The sequence below is a fragment of the Prionailurus bengalensis genome, chromosome F2, assembly GCF_016509475.1.
Source record: "Prionailurus bengalensis isolate Pbe53 chromosome F2, Fcat_Pben_1.1_paternal_pri, whole genome shotgun sequence".
In the NCBI taxonomy this organism is placed as follows: Eukaryota; Metazoa; Chordata; class Mammalia; order Carnivora; family Felidae; genus Prionailurus; species Prionailurus bengalensis.
In genome coordinates this window covers 71,559,982-71,584,854 of record NC_057353.1, presented here as the reverse complement: position 1 = coordinate 71,584,854, position 24,873 = coordinate 71,559,982, and positions in this window count along the sequence as shown.

Here is a 24,873-nt window from a genome sequence, read left to right as displayed (position 1 = left end):
ACATAAAATAGTTATGGACATTCCCCTCTCCCATCACCTCTGACCCTTCTCAGCATGTTGATTGTGGTGATGAAGGTCAGGGTAGACTGGGTGAAAGAAGGGAGAAATGTTTGCTCTGTTATTATTACGAACAGTAAAGAGCTTCTCAGAGGAAACCATAATCTGACAGGCTAGCAAGAGAATTTAGAAAGTAACGTCAGTAAACTCCCTGAGTTAGGGAAGAGAATTTTGGATGTTTTTGAGAGTAGAGGGGGAGAACTGAGGGTAGCTGATTACACGAGATTAGAAGAGAAATGGGAGTGGAAGATTTTAAGAAGTTTACACGGTGTTCTGAACATAATTTCTCTTAGGTGCCTTTTTAAGTGACTTTAGTCAATACTGACGGTCCTTTCTAAGACGTTTTGTGTGGTTGATGTGGGTTTTCTTTTGGATTTGAGGCAGAGATGCCGCTTACTAGTTACATTACACCTGTAAAATGTTTTGCTACTTATTTTGTTGTTTCATCCTGCCGCTTGTCTGCAATACTACCTGACGCCATGAGATTGAAGGAAAATGGCCTTTAGAACCGCACAGCTGCACTTGTTTGTTGGAAGGAGGCAGGTTCTTCTGATACATAGTATTAGAAGGCAGGTTCTTTTCATACATGGTAATGTGTTTAATATGGTCAGTGCCTTAAATTCTCTGAACTATTTCTGAAAAGTGAGTGTATTACTATGCAACTTGCATGAGAGGAATTGAGTGAAATCATTTGAAGTGCCTGGCACGCAGTCATATTTGTAACAGTAGTGTGGAAAACCAGGACTCAAGGAATGTGATCAAAACATGGCTTTATTTTTGTCTTCAACTCTTAATTATTTCGTTATTGGGGCAGTTACCCAGGCCACTGAGAATTTTGGCACAGTGTATCATTTTCTGGACATTCTTGGAAATAATAACCAATCATTTTGTGTATCAAAATCAGATGAGTTAGAAATGCCCATGCAATAATGGGCATGGTAATCTACAAATTAATACTTTAGTCTTCATTTAAAGATACGGACCCTCTCCCCAACCCACTCACTAAGTTGCGGCAGCCTAAGTAGGCCAGTCTATGTTTTGGAGAATGAAGTATGATTAGCCCTTCCTTCCTTCTTTATTATCTGTTCACCTGTTTTCTTAAGGTTAAGTTGACAACCTACCTCTATTGAATGCAGGGGGGAAAATTGGGAATAGACTGAGAAAATTCTTGGTTGGTCAGTGATAAGTTTGGTTTACAAGATGGATTCTGGCTGATGGGTTCAGCTAAGCTTTCATGGGTATCTCCATGGATTCTTTGATGGCTCTACTACTAAACTTCCCTAAGTGTGACTCTACAGACGTGGACAGTGTCTTTACTTCTGGTTAGTGTGGCCCTTATCCATACTCCATGCATATCTCTGGCAGTCTGCTCCACATATATTCCATAGATCTCCTTGCCCTCTGGCAGAACCCCTCTTTGATAGGATTCCTATTTAAATGGCTGAGCTTACCCGTGAGACTTCATATCAGAAGACTGATAATTCACACAGGGGAGTTCAGTGGCTTCCCAAGCCCCCACCCCCTATCGGCCTTGTAACTACGGGCCGTTCCATCCAGCTCTCCCCTTTATTCTTCAGGTATATGTCACTTTCCAAATTCCTGCATCCCCCCTGATCCTGGAAACACAGAGTCAAATAGCCCTGCAAATTTAAATAGACCTGTAAATTAAAATAAGATGGTGAGAAGAGAAAGGATGGGGGGGGGGTTGTCATAGTGTAACTTTTCCAAACAAATAATTTTCACAAAAATTACTCTTCCTAATTTCTATTCTTATGATATCTTTTTTTCTTCCTTATGGGTTTCAGATCCATACAGCTCCCAGAATTACTTTGAAATGTCTGCACGTGGTAGGGTATCCCATCTTGGAATTTCTCGTCTATTTTATTTCACTTCCTCAGGTGAAATGTCAAAGTTTACATCCTGTTACACACTCATATATCACCATATTCCTGTGTTACTGCCACCAGATGAAACATAAGTTTTGTGTAAATTCTAGTGATAATAATGTCTTCTGTAAGGCCCATGATATACCTTATATGGCAATACTCACAGAGTAGATCTACAAGCAGTTTTAGCAAAATTAAATTCCTTAGATTTGTCCTAATTAACATATACATAAAGATGTGGTGTGTTTGAGTGTTCTATAAATATTTGCTGCATTAAAGAAAATGAGTTATCATGAGCTCTGACTTTGCTACTGATTGGCTGTGTTGTTTCAGGTGAAAAATCACCTCAAGAGATTGTTTCTTATTTATGGAAGGGAGATTCTATTGATATCACCTGTGAACACTTCCAACTTTCAAAGCCCCATGATTTTGTAATTCCACACATGGATTTTTCTTGTTATAATAGATTCACATGTGTACCTTCTCTGATCAACTAGATGGCAGGAGAATGTGGGTAGGGACTGTATTACTTGTGTGTGAGAGTTAACAATTTATTTTACACTCCAACTTCCATAAAGAACCCAAGTGTTCTGGCTAAGAGAACATCAAGGGCAATGCCAAGGATGCTACTGTTGGGTAGCCTTTCTAGTTGTTGGAGTTTGGGGTGATAAGGAATCGATTGAAGGACATGGTGTCTCTGTAGAATGGTTTTTTTTAAGTCTGCTCTTTGGTTTCTCTTCTGGAGATTATAGCCTTTGTGAAATTTGTTTCAATATATATACAGGTAGGATCTACAGGGTTTGGTAATTGACATGTCCCAGATAGAAGCACCAGCCATGAAAACTCAAATGAGAGGGAGAGATCACTCTATCTGTTGGGCCCAGGGAAACTTTCACAGGAGAGACAAACTTAGCAGAGTCTTAAGAAATGATTAAGCATTCATGAGGCAAAAGGAGAAGGAAGGAAGGTCACCTGAGGGAGAAGAAGGAGGAAGTGTAAATCATCTCTTCTCTCCTGTGGGATCTGCAATAACTAAGAAAAAGATGAGGAATCAGAGATCCAAATACAGCAGTATACTGTAACAGTAAAATTGCACTTACCTTAGGATGTAGTAATTCTCCTCTGAGATACATACTGTAGAGAAACTCACATATGTGTACATGAAGGCATATCACAGAATATTCACAGTAGTATGCCTCTAATAGTGAAATAGAGCCAACAACCTGAATATCCATCACCATAAAGATGCCGTATATTAATCCATGGGGATGCTATAATCAGTTAAGATGAATGTACTAGCAATAATACATCTATCAACATGAATAAACCTTGACAACATAATATTGAGTAAAATATGTTACTCAAGTGAAAAAAGGAACTTTTTATGTGAATATGTTAATATGATACTATTCATATATAAACATAAATAAGCAAAACAAAATTTGATATTGTTAAGGAATGTGTAAGTATATGAAAATCTTCAGAAGACCATGGGGGAGAGGAAGGGGGAAAAGAGTTACAGAGAGGGAAGGAGGCAAACCATAAGAGACTCTTAAATGCTGAGAACAAACTGAAGGTTGATGGGGGTGTGGGGGAGAGGGGAAAGTGGGGGATAGGCATTAAGGAGGGCACCCATTGGGATGAGCACTGGGTGTTGTATGGAAAACAATTTGACAATAAATTATATTTAAAAATAAGTAAATTAAAAAATAAAAAATATTCAGGAGGATGATAAACACAAAGTTCAGTAGTGCTTCTCTCTGTGATAGGAAGTGTGTGGGAGAAGAATGGGAACAAGAAGGAACATACAGGGGTGCCTGGGTGACTCAGTCAGTTAAGTGTCCGACTTCAGCTCAGGTCATGATCTCACAGTCCGTGAGTTTGAGCCCCTCGTCGGGCTTTGTGCTGACAGCTCAGAGCCTGCAGCCTGCTTCAGGTTCTGTGTCTCCCTTTCTCTCTGCCCCTCCCCTGCTCATGCTCTGTCTCTCTCTGTCTCAAAAATAAATAAAAACATTAAACATTTTAAAGAAAAAGAAGGAGCATACAGAGAATTGTAATTTTATGGATAGTGGTTTAGCTCTTAAGCCAAGTCATTGGAGTATTTTTTTCCTTCTAGTGTTCTCTAGCATCATTGGATGTCTGAAATATATGTCTCCTACAATCACAGAATCTTTTTGAAATAAGGTTTATTACTGGCAAACTATACAGAGATACATGGCTTAAACCCAATCCCACAGTGGGCTCCCAGTCTTTCACCTGAACTGACTTTGACCAGCGAGTACAGGGCAGAGAATCCATGGTCCAGTGACCTTGTCCTAGGGTAGCAGGAACAGAGAAAACAGACTGAACTCCTTGTTTCCTTGCACAGAGGTATGAGTGAGGTGGAGAGAAGGTCACAAGCTTTTCCTCAGTATTTCTAAGAGAGAAAAAAATTCCTATTATGTGGGTTTCTCATTTTAATAAAACCAGAATCCTCTATTTCTACTTATGTCATTTAATTAAAGTTTTATTAATATCAAAATTCACCCACATTATCCATAGCTACTCAACTTTTGTAAACTATGCCTTTGGTTAAAGTAATTAGACTTCTCAAGCGTTCCATGATACTTATTTGGAAACATAAAGGCAGCAAATGCACTTCGAGTGACTGTCACGTGCAGCCCTTTGCCACCTCAGGAACTTAAGAGGTTCCCCTCTGCCTCCCTGAAGAAGCATCCTCAACTGCAAACAGACTGTGTGACAATAGAATCTGATTAGACTGCCCCAGGTCTGTCTGGGTAACTAGTGTGCCACAGCTACTTGTGAAAGACTGGTGAAGAACCAAGAAAAACTGGCAATATTTTAATTCTTTAAGGCATTGCTTCCATATAAGGATTTCAATACACAGCATATTTCCCCCAAATTCTAATACATGGAGATCGCCTGGAGAGGCTGTGTGTGAAAACATGGCTGGCGTGGCTGGTGAGTAGAGTCTGGTGGGAAAGGGAGGTGTTTGGAGCTGGAAGTTGGTTTCCACACTGAGGTTCTGTTAGGTTCCAATGTCAAGAGCACAGAGCCAGTTAACAATTAGGGACGAGCTGTTGGTTGCAACTAGAGGTGAAGTGCTGTAATTGCCAGGGTGTGCTTGAACAGGTACCCAAGGAGCAGTCAGTAGGGTTGAAATCGAGGATCATGCCCATTTTCCCCTCCTGCAAAATTCTCCGAGGGAGAAACAAATTCAAATACAACAAGGTAAATGATAAAACAGTTGTCTGGATTATAAGTCACCAGTTTTAGTTCCATTTGACTTGTGACAGGGTAAATTCACACATTTTTATCAAGATAGACACAAACAAAAAAATACCATGCACTTTATTGGGGGAAAATGTACCATGACTAATCCAAGGCAATCCTTAAGTCCTTTCCAAATATTTCAGTCTAGAAGCCACACTAAGAAAGCCAGCCAGTAAGAATAGAAAAGGCATGTCACAAAATCTGGGAGTTAGACAATGAGGGCTCTAATCGGGGTCCCCAACCAAAAGCTCTTTGACTTTGGGGGAAAGTTGCTTAATGTCTATAAGCCTTACTTTATAATGCAAGTGATCTTAAAGGTGTCAAATGAGGTAATACATGTATGTATGAGGGATAGAATGGGTCGCCTCAAAATGGGCCTCGTCTTTTCCCCATAAGGGGTGCCCCTAGACTTCAAAGCTGACTTACGTTTCCCAGTCACCCAGCACTGTCTGAGAATTCTAGTCCCGTCTTCCCAGAGAGGCCTTTCTCCTGGTGTTTCTGTATTTCTGTTGCCAGTCTTGACAAGAAGCCAGGGGGAAAATCATTGCAGTATTTCAGAAATGCTCATTCATTTTTACTTTTCTTCTAGTGGTGAGTGGACTTGGGTTATTCCTCTGAACACATCTGCCCTGAATTTGCATGTATAATGAAAATGAGTTTTTTGTTAAAATGTTTTTGTTAAGCTGGGTTCAAATTTTTATTTCAAAATATTTTGTTGTGGTCAGGATACACACTTTCTAAAAGGAACTCCTTTGTGAAAAAAAAAAAATATGGGTAACCCAAAGTGGGTGGCTGCTAAGGGAAAGAGCCCTAAACTAGCACCACCACTGTATACATAATTCTGGCAATTGACAGCTGTTGGGAGGAAAAGGTCAATTATCATTTAAGCAAAATATTTATTGAGGTGTGGATACATACCCAAATCTTCAGTGCACAAACCAACAATTTATATATATATATATATATATATATATATATATATATATATATATATATAAAATTTATATATGTGTGTGTGTGCGTGTGTGTGTGTGTGTGTGTGTATATATATATATATATATATATATATATATATATATATATATATTTAATACTTTAGAAGGACGCTTTGTGCCCCTTCCTAAGGTCATACCTACACTGTCTGCCCTTTACCTCCTAAAAAATCAGGTAACCAATATTCCGACTTCTGGAACTACACTTTAGTTCCTGCTGTTCTTGAACTTCATATACTCCATTAGACAGTGTGCTCTTTCGTGGTCTGCTTCTTTCACTCATCCGTGGCGGTGTCTGTAAGATTCAACTATGACGTTGCTTGTAACAGATGTTCTCTTTAACTGTGGTATGGTATTCCACTTGGTGAATATTTTGCAACTGGTTTATCCATTCTACTGTAGATGGACATTTGGGTTCTAGTTTTTAGCTCGTATGAATAAAACCACTTTGAAATTCTTATCTTTGTCATGTGGTAGACAAATGTACTCATGTATCTGTGTCAAGGGATAGATATGTATTCGGCTTTAAAAGTAGATAGTTTCCGGGCGCCTGGGTGGCGCAGTCGGTTAAGCGTCCGACTTCAGCCAGGTCACGATCTCGCGGTCCGGGAGTTCGAGCCCCGCGTCAGGCTCTGGGCTGATGGCTCAGAGCCTGGAGCCTGTTTCCGATTCTGTGTCTCCCTCTCTCTCTGCCCCTCCCCCGTTCATGCTCTGTCTCTCTCTGTCCCAAAAATAAATAAACGTTGAAAAAAAAAAAAAGAAAAAAAAAAAGTAGATAGTTTCAAAAGGTCTTCCGAAGTGGGGATTTTCACGTAAGAGAAAGAAGTAGACTTTCTCCTCCGTGGGGAGAGAAGTGGGTAGGGAAGGAGAGGGAGGGTGGACAGTACCTCAACAGGATACACATGTAACAGGGGGGGCTGTGTTCTCAGATTTTCTTGTTTTCTTCAGAGATGAAAAAGGTGGGGTGCGGGGGTTGTTTTTAGGGAAAGGCATCCAAGAGAGCATAGGGACGCTCCCTGTCTTCCCTTTGCTGCGTCTCCTAATTTGCTGCCCTTCGGTGAAGGTATAGATGACAGCACTTAGGCGAGTGACAAGCTGTCAGGTGAAATCACGGTGCTAAAATGAAAATAACCCTGCTCTTTCAATCCTGAATCAACCCACAGAAAGAATCAGTGTTACTTTTTCTTACATATACAGTGGGAGGGAAAGAGAAGAACAAGATTAGTGACATTACAGAGTAGTGGGTAAACCATGCGTGTGCCATCTTAAACAGGGTGTCTGGTTATGAGTATTTAACTACTTTAGAAGAAAAGCTGTTCCTTAAAGATTCACCTTCCAAAACTCTCTCACAAAAGTGATAACGTTACAATTTACCGTCGTGAGTGTTTTGTTGTTGTTGTTGCCTTGTAAAAGGAAAAGCAGCTTCAGTTAGGCTCTCTCTCTAGGAGGCAGGTTATCTAGGACCGCGATGCTACAAATCACTATCTTGTTAATTATTCACATATGTTCTTGTTCAAGGCTTGATGCGTTTGTGTCATGAATATTTACATGTGGCAGTCCATCTCAGTCATTCCGAATTGCTCTTAGGATCAGCAATATGAGTACATCGTCAGCTGCAAGCCATAGAAGGCATCTATTATATGGGGGCTTTGGGGTCATTTTTTAATTATTTGGTTCTCTGCCCAAGTTAAGTGGGGATCTGGCAACAACCTGGCTTGTGATCAATGCAGGAATATGAGGCAGATAATTCAGGTCCCTACAGGAAAAGCTACATAAAACATTTTGTAATGTGAACTCAGGCATATCACTCTTCCTCTCGGCCATTCAGCCTGTTCATCTGGCAGGAGTGGAGGTTACCGGAGATAATCTCTAAAGGCATCTGCTAGCTCTAATGTTCGATGACTTTATAATTGTCATCTGGCAATGTGATTATTTTACCAGTGAATCTCAGGGACTCAAATCATCAATATTGATCAAAGGAGGCTAATCAGCTCAACTAAACCAATACTGAATGACCACTCTTGGGCTGACACTGTTCAAAAGAGTCAATAAATAGTTGGGTAAGTGGATGAGTGCATAGATAGATAGATAGATAGATAGATAGATAGATAGATAAATGCACAGATAAAGAAGACGCTTACTACAGAAACAGACAAATTTCTTGGGAAAAACAATTAGTGTATACAGCTGAGTGAAGTAGTTATGAGAATATGAAGTAAAATCACGTGCCAGCAAATGTCTGAGTAACTTTCCTAAAAGATCAGATGCCATTTGATTACAACAATCATTATGCCATTTGGTATAATGGGAAAGAGCATTGGGCCAGAAGATCTGAGAACGCATCCTGACCCTGTCACCTACCAGGTTTGTGACACTGGGAAAATTTCACATTCTTTGAATCTGACTCAGACTCTCAAGGACTTATTTGAACTTTGTAGTTTGACTATCAAGAACACTTTCTTAGTGTCAATCTAATAATTAATGAGACTGTGAAGATACAAGTTACCTATTCAAGTGTTTATTGCTGTTATTATTAATAAGCAGCATGATGTAAGAACACAGGGAAATTAGGGCTTCATAAGGACTGGAAGACATCAGAGAAAGCTTGACAAAAGTCACATTGGGCACATTTTCAGTTCATTCCATGTTCTGGGGTGAATCAGGCACATATTCAGGTCAACACATACTGAGCATTTAGCATATGCCAGAACCTTGCTATGTCTTAAAGACGCGTGAATACCAATCAATATGTAGTTCTTGACCTTCAGAAACTCACAATCCTATGGGATTTCTAAACATTTAATGAAATATTCTCTGTGCTAGGCACTGTTCAACAATCATTGTGGTAGAAATGGAAGGCACCAGTTTTATCTTGAAGAGATTATATCCAAGCAGGAAAGGGAGACCTTGAAGCAAGCAATTTGAACACAGTGTCATAAGTGAATGATAAGGGCCTTGGGAGTTATTGTACACATATGAGGGATGCTTACTTCATACTAATGGGGCGGGAAGGGGGAAATATTTAGGTGCAATGTGGACCAGTGCTCTCAAAAGCCAAAATGCATAAGAACCACCTTTGGATCTTGTCAAAATGCAAGTTCTGGTCCAATAGGACCGGAGTGGGGCCTGGGATTCTGCATTTCTAGCAAGCTTCCTGCTGGTGCTGACGCTTCAGGTCAATGTCCCTCACTTTGAGTAGTATAGGTTATAGCAGTATTGAATATGCAAAATACAAGTTAGTGGCAGGAGTTTAAAAATAAATTGTTTAACTACTGTGATATAATTTAACCTGGCTGATCTCTGTTTCTTAGGGAAAAACCTACATCATCAACAAAACAAGAAAATAACCTCTTTATTTTTCTTTCAGTGATTCTCAAAGGCTCTCAAGAGGCATGCTCCCTGAGGAGGCATATCTAAATCATTAAAGGTTTTTAAAAAATTAAACCAACCCTTTGGTGCTTCTTTTTTCTGAGAATCACTACCACAGTGAGCCCCTTTCAATAATAGATTGTTGGCATCACATGTCTTATCTTATAGACATATTAAAGCCACTTCTAGCCTCTATAACCTTGTGCAGATTTAGAGTATCTGACAATCTCCATGAACTCTCTTTCCTCTATTCCTTTGACTTTAGCATTTCATTATGGAAATAATTTTAAAAATTCCTCTTCCCTTCCTGCTCAAGGTGTAAGTGTGGGTGCATGAGTTAGATGTTGAAGGGGGTTGGTTGAAGAATACACACCAATCCTAATTACACTGAACCTAGCCAACATCACAGGTGGGCAAGATTCCAGGCAGACCTGGATACAGATGCTGGACATTCCACTCTTTCTATGATGTTAACAGATTACTTAATTTCTCTGAGTCCTAATGGTCTGTCTTTAAAATGGAGTCAGTAGCACACGGCTTAGGAGTTGTCAGAATCAGTGAGATGATGGATAAAGCATCTGGCATGCAATACATTCTCCTCAGTATTAGTATTCTTTCCTTCCATACTGTATTTAGAGCAAGAGAAATTCATATTTAGTGGTCTCTTTCCACTACTTTTTTAGGAAGTCTTCATCTTTACCAAATAGAAGTTCTGGAAAATATCTGCCAACTCTACTCTCTTTTCCCACCAAAACTGTGTGTGTAAAGATCAAGGTAATAAGGAGGGTCAACTAGATTACTTACAATTCAAATGTTTTCAGGGAAGGTCTCTGTGTTTCCTAGGAATCAGAACTCCTGATTGAGTTCCATACTTTATCTGTGATGATATCTGTCCATAAAATTAGATCAGTGTGTCCATAGAATATATGCATGATTGGGAGACTCAAGAAGACCAATAGATATTTAAATTTTACAAATTCTTCTCTAACCATCAGAGTTGTGCTACAATAAAATCACAGGCTATCATAGGAGCTAGTGGATTTTCTAACACTGAAGGATGAGTAAATAAGGAGTACTGATTATTAAATTCATTAATTCTTCAAACACCTATTGAATACTTTGTAGGCCAGACACTTAGTGTTAGGAGAAAAGATTGGAATTACACACACAGTCTCACATATGGCCAGAATGGGAAATGGAAAAGACTCACCAAGCAACAACTGGAAGCCATACAAACAGTATTTGTTTTTAATATTTACTGATGATGGGAGAAACTTTCCATACATAAAACTTTTATAACATTTTATGTTCAAACGGAGAGACTTGTTACATGTTCTAGATGTGAAATATTCTTGATTATATGCAATGATTTTGGAATTGTAATTTTCTGAGCCATAGATCTTCTTAGTGGTCATTGTAGACACTCTAAAAAGACAGGTTTTATTTATTATTTATTTATCGAGAGTGAGTGTGTGTGAGCACATATGAGCACACACAAGTTGGGGAAGGGCACAGAGAGAGGGAGACAGAGAATCTCAAGCAGGCTTCATGACCATCCTAGAACCTGACTTGGGGCTTGATCTCATGACTGAGATCATGATCGGAGGCAAAATCAAGAGTTGGATGTTTAATTAACTCACACAGGCACCCCAAGACACAGGTTTTAGTTAATAGAACTAAATTCTGTGTTATTTGGTGTGGGGATTATAGATAATTTTGCTAACACTAGATAATACCCACTTGTCTGGTCTCTGGGCCAGTAGTGAGGTGGGATTTACACACTGCCTTTAATAAAAACGTTCAACAGAGACTGAGGATGCAAGTAGTGACTTTTGTATTTGTTTTAATTTTTTTCATTTTATTAGAGAGAGAGCAAAGGAAAGAGGCAGAGGGAGAGAGGGGGGGATGGAGAGGGGCAGAGGAAGGGAGAGAGAGAATTCCAAGGGGCTTGATCCTATGACCCTGGGATCATGACCTGAGCCAAAATCAAGAGTTGGGTGTTCAACTGATTGAGCCACCCAGGCGCCCCTGGCAAGTAGTGTTTTATACTTCCACTTGGGTATATCATCTCCCTCTAAGGTAGTTGGGCCAGTTTTTGTTTTGCGTTTAAGAATTGTTTTGCTTGTAAGTTTTGTTTGCTTGTAAGAATTGGGTGAACAAATAGAATCCAGTGGGTACCATATTTCTGCTTTGCTCCAGCTTTGTTACAGTTCCTTAGAGATGACCGATCCCAAGTAGCTGCCTGGCTGGCTGCCCCCTTCCCCAAATTTGCCTCTTGTTCCCAAATAGGCTAATGACCAAAACAAGGGAGGGCATGGAAACAAACAATTACAGCCTATTGTGATAAATGTTGTGTTGATTATTTCTGCTTGCCACCTAGCTGTAGTCAAGGAGAAACAAAGTGAGACCAAGGGGGAGGTCAAGTTGGTCACTGGGTTAGATTTGAGGGGACTTCTGTCAATAAATGGCAAATATTGCAAACATTTCAAGTATAAAACAGGCTGTTGATCTATATTATTGTTGACTTTCTTTTCAACCAGATCATCTTTGAGTATGATTTTACAGACTGTGCCTGAATAGCAGGAAAGCTACTGATCAGATTCTAAAAAGGAAGTCGTCTATTGTTTTCTTCCAGAGAATTTATTGATTTTTTTTTTTAAAGGGGAGCCATATTTTTCCACTTGAAATGTAATGGCTATTTTCTCCAGGGTGTTGTTAAAGTTGAGAATAAGATTCACTTAGAATCTGTTGTCTAACAACAGCTGTAACTAGATTATGTACGAATGCTTCCCCTATCCTCTATTACCTAGTTGACTTGGCCTGTGATGAGTACATAGACCCAATATACCCAAAATACCTAGAAAGAGCATAGTCTTTGAAATACGATGTCTTTGTGCCAGCTCCCCTCTCAGATCAGTCAGAAAACTTTTTCTGCGTGTTGGTAATGTGTCTTGCATTGGTCCCGGCACCATAGAAGATTCTCTCAGACTCCAACTTACTCTACCTTCTCCAGTCCTTTCTCAGAACCTCCTCCTCCACAGGCACCTTAGCCAGAAATCTAGGACACACCCTTCAGGAGCTTTCTTTGCCAGCTCCCTCTCTCTTACCTTCTGTGATAAGGTACGTGTTGCTGATTGGTGGACCCTATCTGTCCACTTTTCTTGATTAACACTGCCCTACTCTCAGGCCACCTTTGTCTCTCCCTTGGATTGCTAAAATGACTTTTGTTTTAATTATAAAAAAATTCAGGCTCAGTAGGTTAAGCGGCTGACTCTTGATCTCGGCTCAGGTCATGATCTCAAGGTTAGTGAGTTTGAACCCTGCTCCTGGCTCTGCACTGATGGCCTGGAGCCTGCTTGGGATTCTGTCTCTCCCTCTCGCTGCCCCTCCCCTTGCACATGCGCACTCTCTCTGTCTCTCTCAAAAGAAATAAACTTAAGATAAAATTCAAACATACCTAAGATTATAGTGTAATGTAATTAAGATCCATGTACGTGAGTAACAAATCTTAACCTTTTTATACATGCTTCAGACTTCAGTAAAACAAAATATAAATTTAGTCAAAATTCCATTCAATGTTTCTTCATCTCCCCCCGCTCCCTTCTTCCTCCTCCTTCAGAAGCAAAAAGCCATGTAGTTGTTGTTCATTCTTCCAACTGATGCTTTACATCGTAGTTTTTATACATGCATCTATTTGTAAACAGTGTTTCATATTCCATGTATTAAAAATATACACATGTGTTATCAATCTGTGTAACCATTTTATAATATACCATTTGTGTTTTTCTCTAGGATTTCTGCTGATGCATATAGAGCTAATGTTCTCATCGTAATAGCTATTGTAGTCCATTTAAAAAGCCATCATATGTATGTTTCTCTATCAATAGACTTTTAGGGTTTTTTTTCTTTTTTCTTTATTTTTTGCTGGTACAGATGATACTATAGTGAAAAACTTTCTGTTCATCCCTTTTGGTAGGTATATGAGAATTTATCTAGATTGTGTCCCTCAATGTGGAATATCTGAATTATCAACATATATATTTCCAGCTTGACCAAGTTGTTTTTATCTTTTCTCTTATTCTATATATCTATCTCTGTATCTGTATCTACTGAGAAATTTAAAGAATGGGCTCATAACATGGCAAAGCTGGCAGGCTGCAGATTTAGGTGAGTTGACATTCCAGTCTTGAGTTCAAAGGCTAGAAACTCAGGGGGAAACTCTTTGCTATAGTCTGGAAAATTCCTTTTTCCTTGGGAAGACTCAGCCTTTGCTCTTAAACCTTTAGTTGATTGGATGATACCCACCCAAATTAGGGAGGCTAATCTGTTTTACTCCAGGTCTACTGATTTAAACATTAATTACATCTAGAAAAATACCTTCACTGGCAACATCTAGACTCCTGTTTAACCTGATTAACCAAATGACTGAGCAGCATAATCTAGCCAAGACATAAAATTAACCATCACAATATTCTTTGCTGTTGGTTTTCTGCTTGTTTTTCCTTTCATTAAAAAAATATATAACTATTTATTTTAAAAGAAAATTGAGTTCCTTGTAGGATGAGTTTACAACAGAATTCTTTTTGTTAAAGCCAAGAACCATGTTTGAATTTGACTTTTCTAAGAAAAACAATACTTGAAACTTTATAATCTCTTATTTATTAACAATTTATCCTAATTTATTGAAAAAGTGAGCATGTTCTTTTCTAATGGGCTTAAGGCATTCTTTAAATAGTCTGGATACCAATCCTTTATTTGTTTTATAGATTTCAATTAATGCCTCTCAGTGTTTGGCTTGTGTTTACATTTGTTTTTGGTGATTTCTCATTCAAAATTTAAAAATTTTGATATATCAAGTTTATCAGTGTTTTCTTTTATAAGTTTTACGTTTTATATTTTGTTCAGAAAATCCTTTCATCTCTTAATTTCATATAGGAATTATCCTATGTTTTCTCATAAACATTTTTTAAAAATATACTTTTCACATTTGGGACTTTAATTCACTTCGATTTTATTTTTTGTGTATGTGTGAAGTCAAGATAAGATATATATAGTTTGGTTTTTACTCATTCTATGAGGCCAGCATTACCTTGATTCCAAAACCAGACAAAGACCCCACTAAAAAGAAGAATTACAGACGAATATCCTTGATGAACATGGATGCAAAAATTCTCAACAAGATACTAGCAAATCGAATCCAGCATTACATTAAAAATCCTTCCTTTCTTAGAATAGTTTTAGATTTGCAGAAATTGCTAATGTAGTTACAGAGAGTTTCCGTATATCTTGTACCCAGTTTCCTCTGTTAACATCTTGTTTAGTGTGGCACGTTTGTTATCATTAAAGAACCAACATTGACACATTATTATTTAACCCAAATCCATACTTATTTAGTTTTCCTTAGTTCTCACCTAATGTCCTTTGTTTACAAGTTGTTATAAAGCAGTTGTTTTTCAAGTATTTTCTCCCAGTCGATGGCTTGTCTTTTCCCATTTTTCCTTCCTCACCTCTTTGTCTTTACACCGTGTTGTCCCTCTGTCTAGAATGGGTCTTAGTTTGGGCTGCTATAACAATACCATACAGCCAGTGGCTTAACCAACAAACGTTTATTTCTCATGGTTCTGAAGGCTGGAAGTCTCATGATCAGGATGTCAGCATGGTTGGGTTTTTGGTGGAGGGCCCTCTTGCTAGTTTACAAAGGGCCACTTTCTTGCTGTGTCCTCCCTGGTGGAAGGAGGGAGAGGGAGAGGGAGACAGGGAGAGAGGCAGGAAACACACTGTGAGTCAAGAGCTCTAATTCCATTATGAGGACTCCTCCCTCTCAGAAGCCCCGCCCCTAATGCCATCACATTGAGGGTTAGGATTTCAACATATGAATGTTGAGGGGACCCAAACATGCAGTCTATGACAAATGGCTTTGCCTCACTGATTTCTCACCTGACAGCACGGGATTTGTACGTAGATATTGCCTTTCCATAAAGCCTTTCCAGGCCTCCCAAGATCATACATAATATATGTTTCCCCTCCTTCCTGCTACTGTGATTATTCCTACTGAAGTACCTCTATTATCATGTATTTACTCCTCTTCTTCCGCACTTGATCTTTATTTAGGTCTTTGGAGGTGAGGACTGTACCTTGTTCTCCTTGTAGCTCTGGTGTTTAGTATAGTGCTCATCAGATGTTGGTTAAATGAGGTGTTGTGTGCACCGTCTTGCTCTGAGAAGACAAACAATTCATTTGGACCAAAGAACAACTGAACTTGAGCTTATCTGATACTGATTACTTAGGCAAAGGCATTTAGACGAGGCTGAAATGAAGTCTGAGGTTAGTGTCAGCAGGGATATGAGGAAGGTGAACTTGAATGAGGGATTTGGGCCAATTTATATGAGCAAAATAACCAGGAACCTGGCTTAGAACAGCAACTTGAAAATAGAAAGGAAGTGAGAAATCGAGCAGCGTTTTACAATGAGAAACAGCTGGACGGGTGACAGATTAGTTTCAGTGGAAAAGGGAAAATAAAGGTAATAATGCGAGTATTATCTTGTGTTTGCCAAAACGCTCTCAAACCTAAACGTCTCACATTTCTGCTGGGAACATAAACTGCTACCAACTTTCTACAAAATACTTGGGTATTATATCTCAAAAGCCTTCACATTCTAACACCATTTGACTATTTCTATTTCTAGGAATGTATCCCAAGGAAATAATCAGAAATGTGAATAAATATTTATGAGTAAATATGTGCATTATTTATGAGAGCAAGAAACCGGAAACCACCTAGAAATCCAGTGCTATGAAAATGATTATGTAAATCATGATATATATTCATGTGAAGGAATTAGATGCAATCACTAACAATTATATTTATAATGCTTGTTAATGATAATGAAAATACTTACGATACAGCATTAAGTAAGGGAGGTAGATTATAAAATTATATTATCTCAATTTTGTAGAGAAAAATGTTTAGTTCAATGCTGAAAGAAAACGTATCTAAAATATTAATGATGGTTGCTTCTGGGTAAAGCGAAGAGGTGATTTTCTTGCTGCTTCACTGAATATGTCTGTAACTTCTCAATTTTTTTCTTTTTTACCTTAAGTATTAGTTTGATAATCCAGAGGGGATTTTAAAATCATTTTTAATCGTGTGTTTTGGAAGGAGAGGCAGTTTTACACTTGAATCCAAATGCCCCCTCCTCCATAAATCTTATGCCCTCTAAGTTAAAAATAGTAACCCCCTCATCTTGTACTTTTACTCATTTATTAGTTTGTCCATTCAGCACTCTGCATTTTATCTACCTATTTTATTTATTTATTTATTTATTTATTTATTTATTTATTTATTTATTTATTTATTTATTTATTTAAAGTGTTTATTTTATTTATTTATTTCGAGTCCATGCCGGGCTCAAACCCACAAACTGTGAGATCATGACCTGAGCTGAAATCAAGAGTCAGATGCTTAATCAACTGAGACACCCACGTGCCCCAGCACTCTGCATTTTATACTCAATACAAGGCAACATAACATTCGGGCATATTCTCTGCCCTAAGAGAGTTCTCAGTTTATGGCACAGGTAAGCATAAAATTAAGCATGAAAAAAAAAAAACGTAAACAAGCATAACACCCAATGGATATATTTACATAGTGGGCTTGGGACCGCAGAGAAAGGGGTGACTAATTTTACTTTCCTGAGGAGATAGCATTTGAGTTGGCTTGTAAACCATTTCAGTGGTATTCACTAGTTGAAGATCAAGCCACAGGAAGGGAGGGATTTGTAGTCACAGGTAACAGGAAGTGCAAAGGTACAGTGAGCTTCTGTGTCAATGGAAGATTATGACTGGGAGAAATTAGTCTGATGAGATTGAGGTGGGTGATTTATGGATCTATTGCCATAAAGAGGTGCTTGGGATCTAAGTCGTGTGGTGTGTTAGGCAACCACTGAAGGTTGAGATTCGTAAGGAATTGACATGACCACTTTCTTACTGTTTGTCTGTTTCCTCCTCAGCATTATCCATGGTCTGTCATTCAACTTTTGACACCCTTGGTGCTCAATAGATGTTGGTAGCAGAAGCAGATTCTGACTTGGGTCATGGTGACGATTGAGAGGAGCAGAGATTCGTTGTAGACATTTGGGGATTAGAAACTGAAATGTAGATGATAATTTAGGGCAGAGTTTCTCAACATTTTTTCATTATTGGCCCCTAAGGAGTCTTTTGAGCACTTTTTACTTATAATCATCCCCACAGAATTTTAAAACTGTAGATATTCTGTATATTTGTGTATGAACTTTATGCTTATCTATGCTTTATACATAAAATGACAAGTTTTTTTTTTTCCCATCTCTTTTCCTTAAGTCCATGTTTTTGTCTTCTTGGTGGTGACATCCTTTCCATTGAGAGGATATGAGTTACAGCCTTTTTTTTTTTTTTTTTTTTTTCAATGTTTATTTATTTTGGGACAGAGAGAGACAGAGCATGAACGGGGGAGGGGCAGAGAGAGAGGGAGACACAGAATTGGAAACAGTCTCCAGGCTCTGAGCCATCAGCCCAGAGCCCGACGCGGGGCTCAAACTCACAGACCGCGAGATCGTGACCTGGCTGAAGTCGGACGCTTAACCGACTGTGCCACCCAGGCGCCCCGAGTTACAGCCTTTAAACAACACTTTTAACTATAGTAAAATACATGTAACTTAACATTTACCATCTTAACCATTTAAAAAAAAAATTTAATGCTTATTTATTTTTAAGAGAGAGAGAGACAGTGTGAGTGGGAGGAGGGCAGAGAGAGAGAGAGAGGATCCAAAGCAGTGGTTCATACCATTTTCTATTTCCACAACAATGAACAAAGATCCCACAATCTTGTCAACACTTGTTATTTTCTGTTTTTTTGATAGTAGCCATCTTACTGAGTGTGAAATGATATCTCATCGTGGTTTTGATTTGCATTTTTTAATAATTACTGTTTCATATACATGTTGGCCATTGCATATCTTCTTTGGAAAAATGTCTATTCAAGTCCTTTGCCAATTTTTTAATCAGGTTATTTGTTGTTGTTGAGTTGTAGGAATTTTTTATATATGCTATATTCTATATATTCTATATTTTATATATTCTAACCCCTTATCAAATATATAATTTGCAAATATTTTTTTCCCATTCCTTGGGTTACTTTTTCACTTGGTTGATTGTGTCCTTTGATAAGGGTAGCCTTGTAAAATTCAGTTGATGTTGAGATTTTTCGTGGCCTTAAGCATTCTTTTCCTCTATCTTCTTCCTCTGGTAACTAGGAGATTGGAATCTGGATGGTGGTATCCTGGGCTTGGGCAAATATTGAGATCCAGCCTGATGGCTAGGATTTGGGCCATGATTTCATGGCAAAGTCCTAGATATGGGATCTAATGGATTTCTGTATCATTCAGGGAAAGGTGAATAATGTTGTGTCATTCAACCCAAGTAGAGCATGACAGGAAGGGTGAATCACACCATCAAAAAGAGGGAGTTCAAAACACAAAAAGAGAAAGTGGCATCAGAAGATTAAGAGCAGAAGCCTAAACTCAGAGCAGACATTTGCCTCTAAATATTACTTTTTTCATTTCATCCATTAAATGTCATGGGCTGTTAACTGTTAGTATGAGGGTGTTTTCACCTCGTCTACGTAATCAAGTTGTCAACTTATGTAGCTCATTGGTGTTTTCTAGATGGATATCTAGGCAACTTACTTGCAGTTTCCTTTCCATCTAGAGATTTGGTCAGGACCAACATTGGGAGGTGTGGCTCTGATAGATACAGCTCCAGTCAAGACCAGCCAGAAACCTAATACCTTGCAGGAAGTGAGGAGGTCTTGACTTCACTCTCAATTTATGTATCAACCCATCACCTTGTATAAAGATTAAACTTCTTGCAATAGGAGGGTGGAAACATCTCTGTGATTCCTTTGGGAGAGAGGTAATGCATTTAAAAATCTCTCTGATGCCATGACCATAAGATTAATGCTGTAATCCAGTTTGTTATCTGTCTGCTACGTCTCCTTGTGTCTAGCGTAAGTCAATAGAACTTCACTTCTCTAATTGAAATCAGTGTGCTGATGGAGTCTGTTCGTGGAAATGAAAGGTGGCTGCCATAATCTGTTGGGAGCTGAATTAATCCTCCGGGAGTGAGGCCTATCTAATTACTCCACTCAGAAACACTGGATTTGCTTTCAGTTCTGCAGTATACAGCCATGGGAAAGAGGCCAACGCACCATTTGGCTAATTTTGTCTTAAATTGCTTTAAGCTCCCCTAACCTGTCATTGTGAGACCTTCGCATTGGAAAGTGCTATTTCTTCTGCTTTTCACCTTTTTATTTGTAAGTATTGCTAAATTAAATGAAAAGGCAAATTTTTCGGTCACGTACTAAACTATTTCTGCCCTGTATTTATCACTTTCTGATATAAAGTCATGCCTTTGATGCCCAGAAGTAACATTGCTCACAGATTATTGGGAGAAACATAAAGTTTAAATCCTCTCAGAGATGACCTATTTTCACCCAATTATTGCACCAACAACTTGGTGAGTACATATCACGACTCAGGTATTATCCTAAGCATTTTGTAAATATGTTTTCATTTGATACTCACAAAAATCTTTTGAAGTGGATGCTATTGATATTTTCTCAATGTGTATACATATATTATAAAGAAGCCTTGAAAATTTAAGGTTCTGCCCAATGGCACACAGCAAATAAGCTTCACAGCAATAATGGAAACCGAAGCAGTCCAACTCCAGAATTTGGTTGGCACATAAGATACAGGACATTCAGATAGATCTGGATTTTAGATAAGCAATGGAAAAAAATATGTAGTATACATATACCCCGAATATTTCAGGGGACATGCAAATACTAAAACATTGTTGTTTATCTGAAACTCAATACAGAGTATACCACGTGGTTTGTTGTGTTTCTTTTGTTTGGCTAAAGCTGGCAGCCCTATTTAAGATCCTATGTCCCTAGTTATCTGGAACATTAGTGAGCCTAACATTTGGGAATGGTGGTGTGAGTGCTCGTAATTCGACAAATATAGTATTTACATATTCATACCTATAGATACATTTATTGCTTTTTGAAGTCCTTTGAAGTGTGAAATGTCTTGCTGAAATATTTTAGTAATGCTGATGACATCACAACTGTCATAGAGAATCCGACACAGACTATTGTTTAATAAAGACTTTGGCTCCGTCGATTGTTTTTTTTCTTTCTGTTCATATGCCTCACCTTCAGTGATTAAGACATCTGCATTCTGATCCCAGCTGGGCCATTAGAATTTTTGAGACCTCAGGCAAGCTTCTTCCTGCATCTTAATTCTATCCTCCATTAAGTACAAAGTGGAATAAGGTGTTTCTCTCCTAATGTTTCTTTTGTCCTTGATATTCTGTGGTTCCAGAACTTGAGAAAGATACCTCATGACAGATTTTTGTACTTGGTATTGTGGTGGCATTCCAGGATCTTGGTTTCATTCGGGGTGGGGGGGGGGGAGGTCAATTCTTTAATTACACAGGAAGTCCTAAGTTGGCTGCTTACAAGTTTGTCCATTTAATCCTTCATGCAGATGTAAGAATGGCATCTGATAATTCTGTTGTCTCTCCTATAGAATTCAGCACAATTCTAGGCAATGCAATGTGAATACATTCTTTCCAATTAATGGATTGATTGATTTCTTAATAGACCGTGGTGCCAGTCAGGTGCCTGTATGCAGGTGCCTGTATAGTCTGCCCCAAACCACTTTTTTTTCCTCCATGCTCTTCATTGCCACTCAACATATTGTTCCAGTCACATAAAATGGCTTTCTATTACCTAAATATGTTGTGCAGTTTTTTTGCCCTTGTCCTGACACCGCTGAGCCTTAGTTTCCATATGAGACTGCAATCTCCATTTTATATGGTAGTTGCTATAAAAATCAAGAAAATATAGCAGCACCTGACAAGCTAGTTCACCTAATTAATTACCTTGTCTTCCTCCATGTAAGGGGAAACCTAATTCAGAGAGTGTTGGAACATTGGAACATTGGAAACCTAATTCAGAGTGTGTTGTAACATTGGACAGTTTCCCTCAATGCTGTGTCAGCTTGTAGTCACAGACCCAGGATGGTACTAACCACTTAAGAGGGGTTCGTTGAAAGTTGAATATGTGGTGGAGAAAGTAATCATCACTACACTTAGGAAATGTATACTATTTCAAGTTATATTACAAAGCTGTAGTGATCAAGACAGTATGGTATTGACATAAAAACAGACACCTAGATCAATAGAACAGAATAGAAAACCCAGAAATAGATCTACAACTATATGGTCAACTCATCTTCAATAGAGCGGGAAAGATCCAATGGAAAAAAGATAGTGTCTTCAACGAACTGTGTTGGGAAAACTGGACAAAAACATACAGAAAAATGAAACTGGACCACTTTCTTACACTGTACACAAAAACACATTCAAAATGGATGAAATACCTAAATGTCAGACAGGAAATCATCAAAATCCTAGAGGAGAAAACAGGAAGCAACCTCTTTGACCTCACCCACAGCAACTTCTTACTAGATAAGTCTTCAGAGTCAAGGGAAACAAAAGCAAAAATAAACCATTGGGACTTCATCAAGATAAAAACTTCTTCACAGCAAAGGAAACAATCAACAAAACTACAAGAAAGCCTATGGAATGGGAGAAGATATTTGCAAATGACATACCTGATAAAGGGTTAGTATCCAAAATCTATAAAGAATGTATCAAACTCAACACCCAAAAAACCAAATCATCCAGTGAAAAAATGACTAGGAGACACGAATAGATATTTTTCTAAAGAAGATAGATATTTTTCTAAAGAATATAAAGAAGACATCCGGATAATAGACATATGGAAGGATGTTCAACATCACTCATCAGGGAAATACAAATCAAAACTACAATGAGAAACCACCTCACACCAGTCAGAATTGCTAAAATTAATAATATAGGAAACAACAGATGTTGGTGAGGATGGGGAGAAAGGGAACCCACTTACATTGTTGGTGGGAATGCAAACTGGTGCAACCACTCTGGAAAACAGTATGGAAGTTTCTCAAAAAATTAAAAATAGGACAACCCTACAATCTAGCAATCACACTATGGGGTATTTACCCAAAGAATACAAAAACACTAATCTGAAGAGATACATGCACCCCAATGTTTATAGCAGCACTGTTGACAATAGCCGAACTATGAAGAGAACCCAAATGTCCATCAAATGATGAGTGGATAAAGAAGAGGTGGTGTGTATACATATATGTATACACACACACACACACACACACACACACACACACACACACACACTGGAATGTTGCTCAGCTTTAAAAAAGAAATCTTGCCATTTGCAATGATGTGGAGCTAGAGAGTATTATGGTGCATGAAATAAGTCAGAGAAAGACAAATACCATATGATTTCACTCATATGGAGTTTAAGAAACAAAACACATGAATATATGGGGGAAAAGAAGCAAACCAAGAAATAGACTCTTAACTACCGAGAACAAAGTGATGGTTACTGGAAGGGAGGTCAATGGGGAGACGGATTAAATAGATCGTGGGGATTAAGGAAGGCACTTGTGATGAACCCTGCGTGTTGTATGTAGGTGATGAATCATTAAGTCCTACACTTAGAACTAATATTTTATGTTAACCAACTGGAATATAAATAAACGCTTGGAAAAAAAAGAAAAGAGGGAAAAAAACATACAATGAGTAGTTAGATATGGCCTTTTTCTTCACTTTGGCTTCTTTGGTGAACAAGGATTGGAGACATGGTTTTAATGCTGCCTTTGGGAAAATAGAAGTAAGACTTGTTATATGATTATGCAGGCAGCAGGATTTGTTTCAGTTTGAGGGCTGAGCTAGAAACAGTCATCGGCATCTCCGTGTCCATGGTGCTGCTGAGGCCAACAGTCTTCAGGAACATCTCTGGGTCAAAGTCATGGCTGGCCTGCAGTTCCGGACTCTCTCTACTGCCCTGCCTAATCTTGCCTCCGTGCTGATGCTCTTAATCCTCTCTTTAGCAACAAGAGAACTATAATTATCTCAGGGTCTCTCTCTCTCACTAGACGGTGCTTCAAGAGGGCAAGACTTTTGTGTTAGTAATCTTTGTACTCCTAGGCCTAGAAGGCATAGTGATTACATTATAGGTGATCGATTAGTGGTTTCTAATTGAATGAAAGAATGGAGGGAAGGAAAGTGACTTATTAGGTGAAGTCTCATGGTGACAGTTTAAAGAATATAGGCAGGCAAAAAAAGTAGAAGGAAATTAAGAAAGACAGACTGTACTCAGCTCCACAAGAGAAAGCAGGAACCATTGGTTCTAAATTGCCAATTTTCTGAACTCACAAAAGCCAGGAAGGCAAAGCAGAATTAAGTGTTAGCCACGTACTTCCATGGAGGAATCTGGGAACCAGCTAGAGCAGCCTTGTCTAATAGTCACCTAGTGAGAGCCATATGTGTAATTTTGAATTTTCTAGTAGCCACATTAAAATGGTAAAAAGAAACAGATGAAATTAATTTTAATTATATATTTTGCTTAATGCAAATATATCCAAATGTTCATCATTTCAACATGCAATCACTATGAAAAATATTAAGGAGATATTTTAATTCTTGGTTCCTCTAGTGAGTCTTCATAATGTGGCATGTATTTTACACTTAACAGCACATCTCAGTTTGGACCAGCCCCATTTCAAATGCACAGCAGCCAGATGTGGCTAGTGGCTATGCCAGTGAACAGCTCAGAGCTACAGCATTCGGGTATTTCTAAAAAGATGAAATAAAATATTTTTTCTTTGTACTAAATTATCATTTTCCTGGTAATTTTCACTGCATAGGCAGGAGAAATGAATCTTAAATAGAGAGTTTAATTGCATCGAGCTGGTTTATTTATGCAATCCAACGTCTTTACAGCCACTTCTGAAATATGTATAAATTTGTAAGCCCTTCCTAAAAAGTTCCTAGGAGCTTTAAGAATGTTCAGACCTACCGTTTGACCTAAGAAATCCTACTTCCAGCACTCAACCATCAGGAAACATCTAGAAACGCGGACTGAGATTTAGGCATGAAAACTTTCAGTGTCTTTTTTTGTTACAGAATTTAGTAACTGGAAGTCATCAAAGTCCAACGTTATTGGAGCATGCGTTATGGTACCTGTTTGTAATGAAATATTGTGTTGTCACTAAAATTTATGCTCAGGGAAATTTTTGGGGGTGTGGGAAACTGTGATATAAAATTAAGCAAAAAGCATAGGA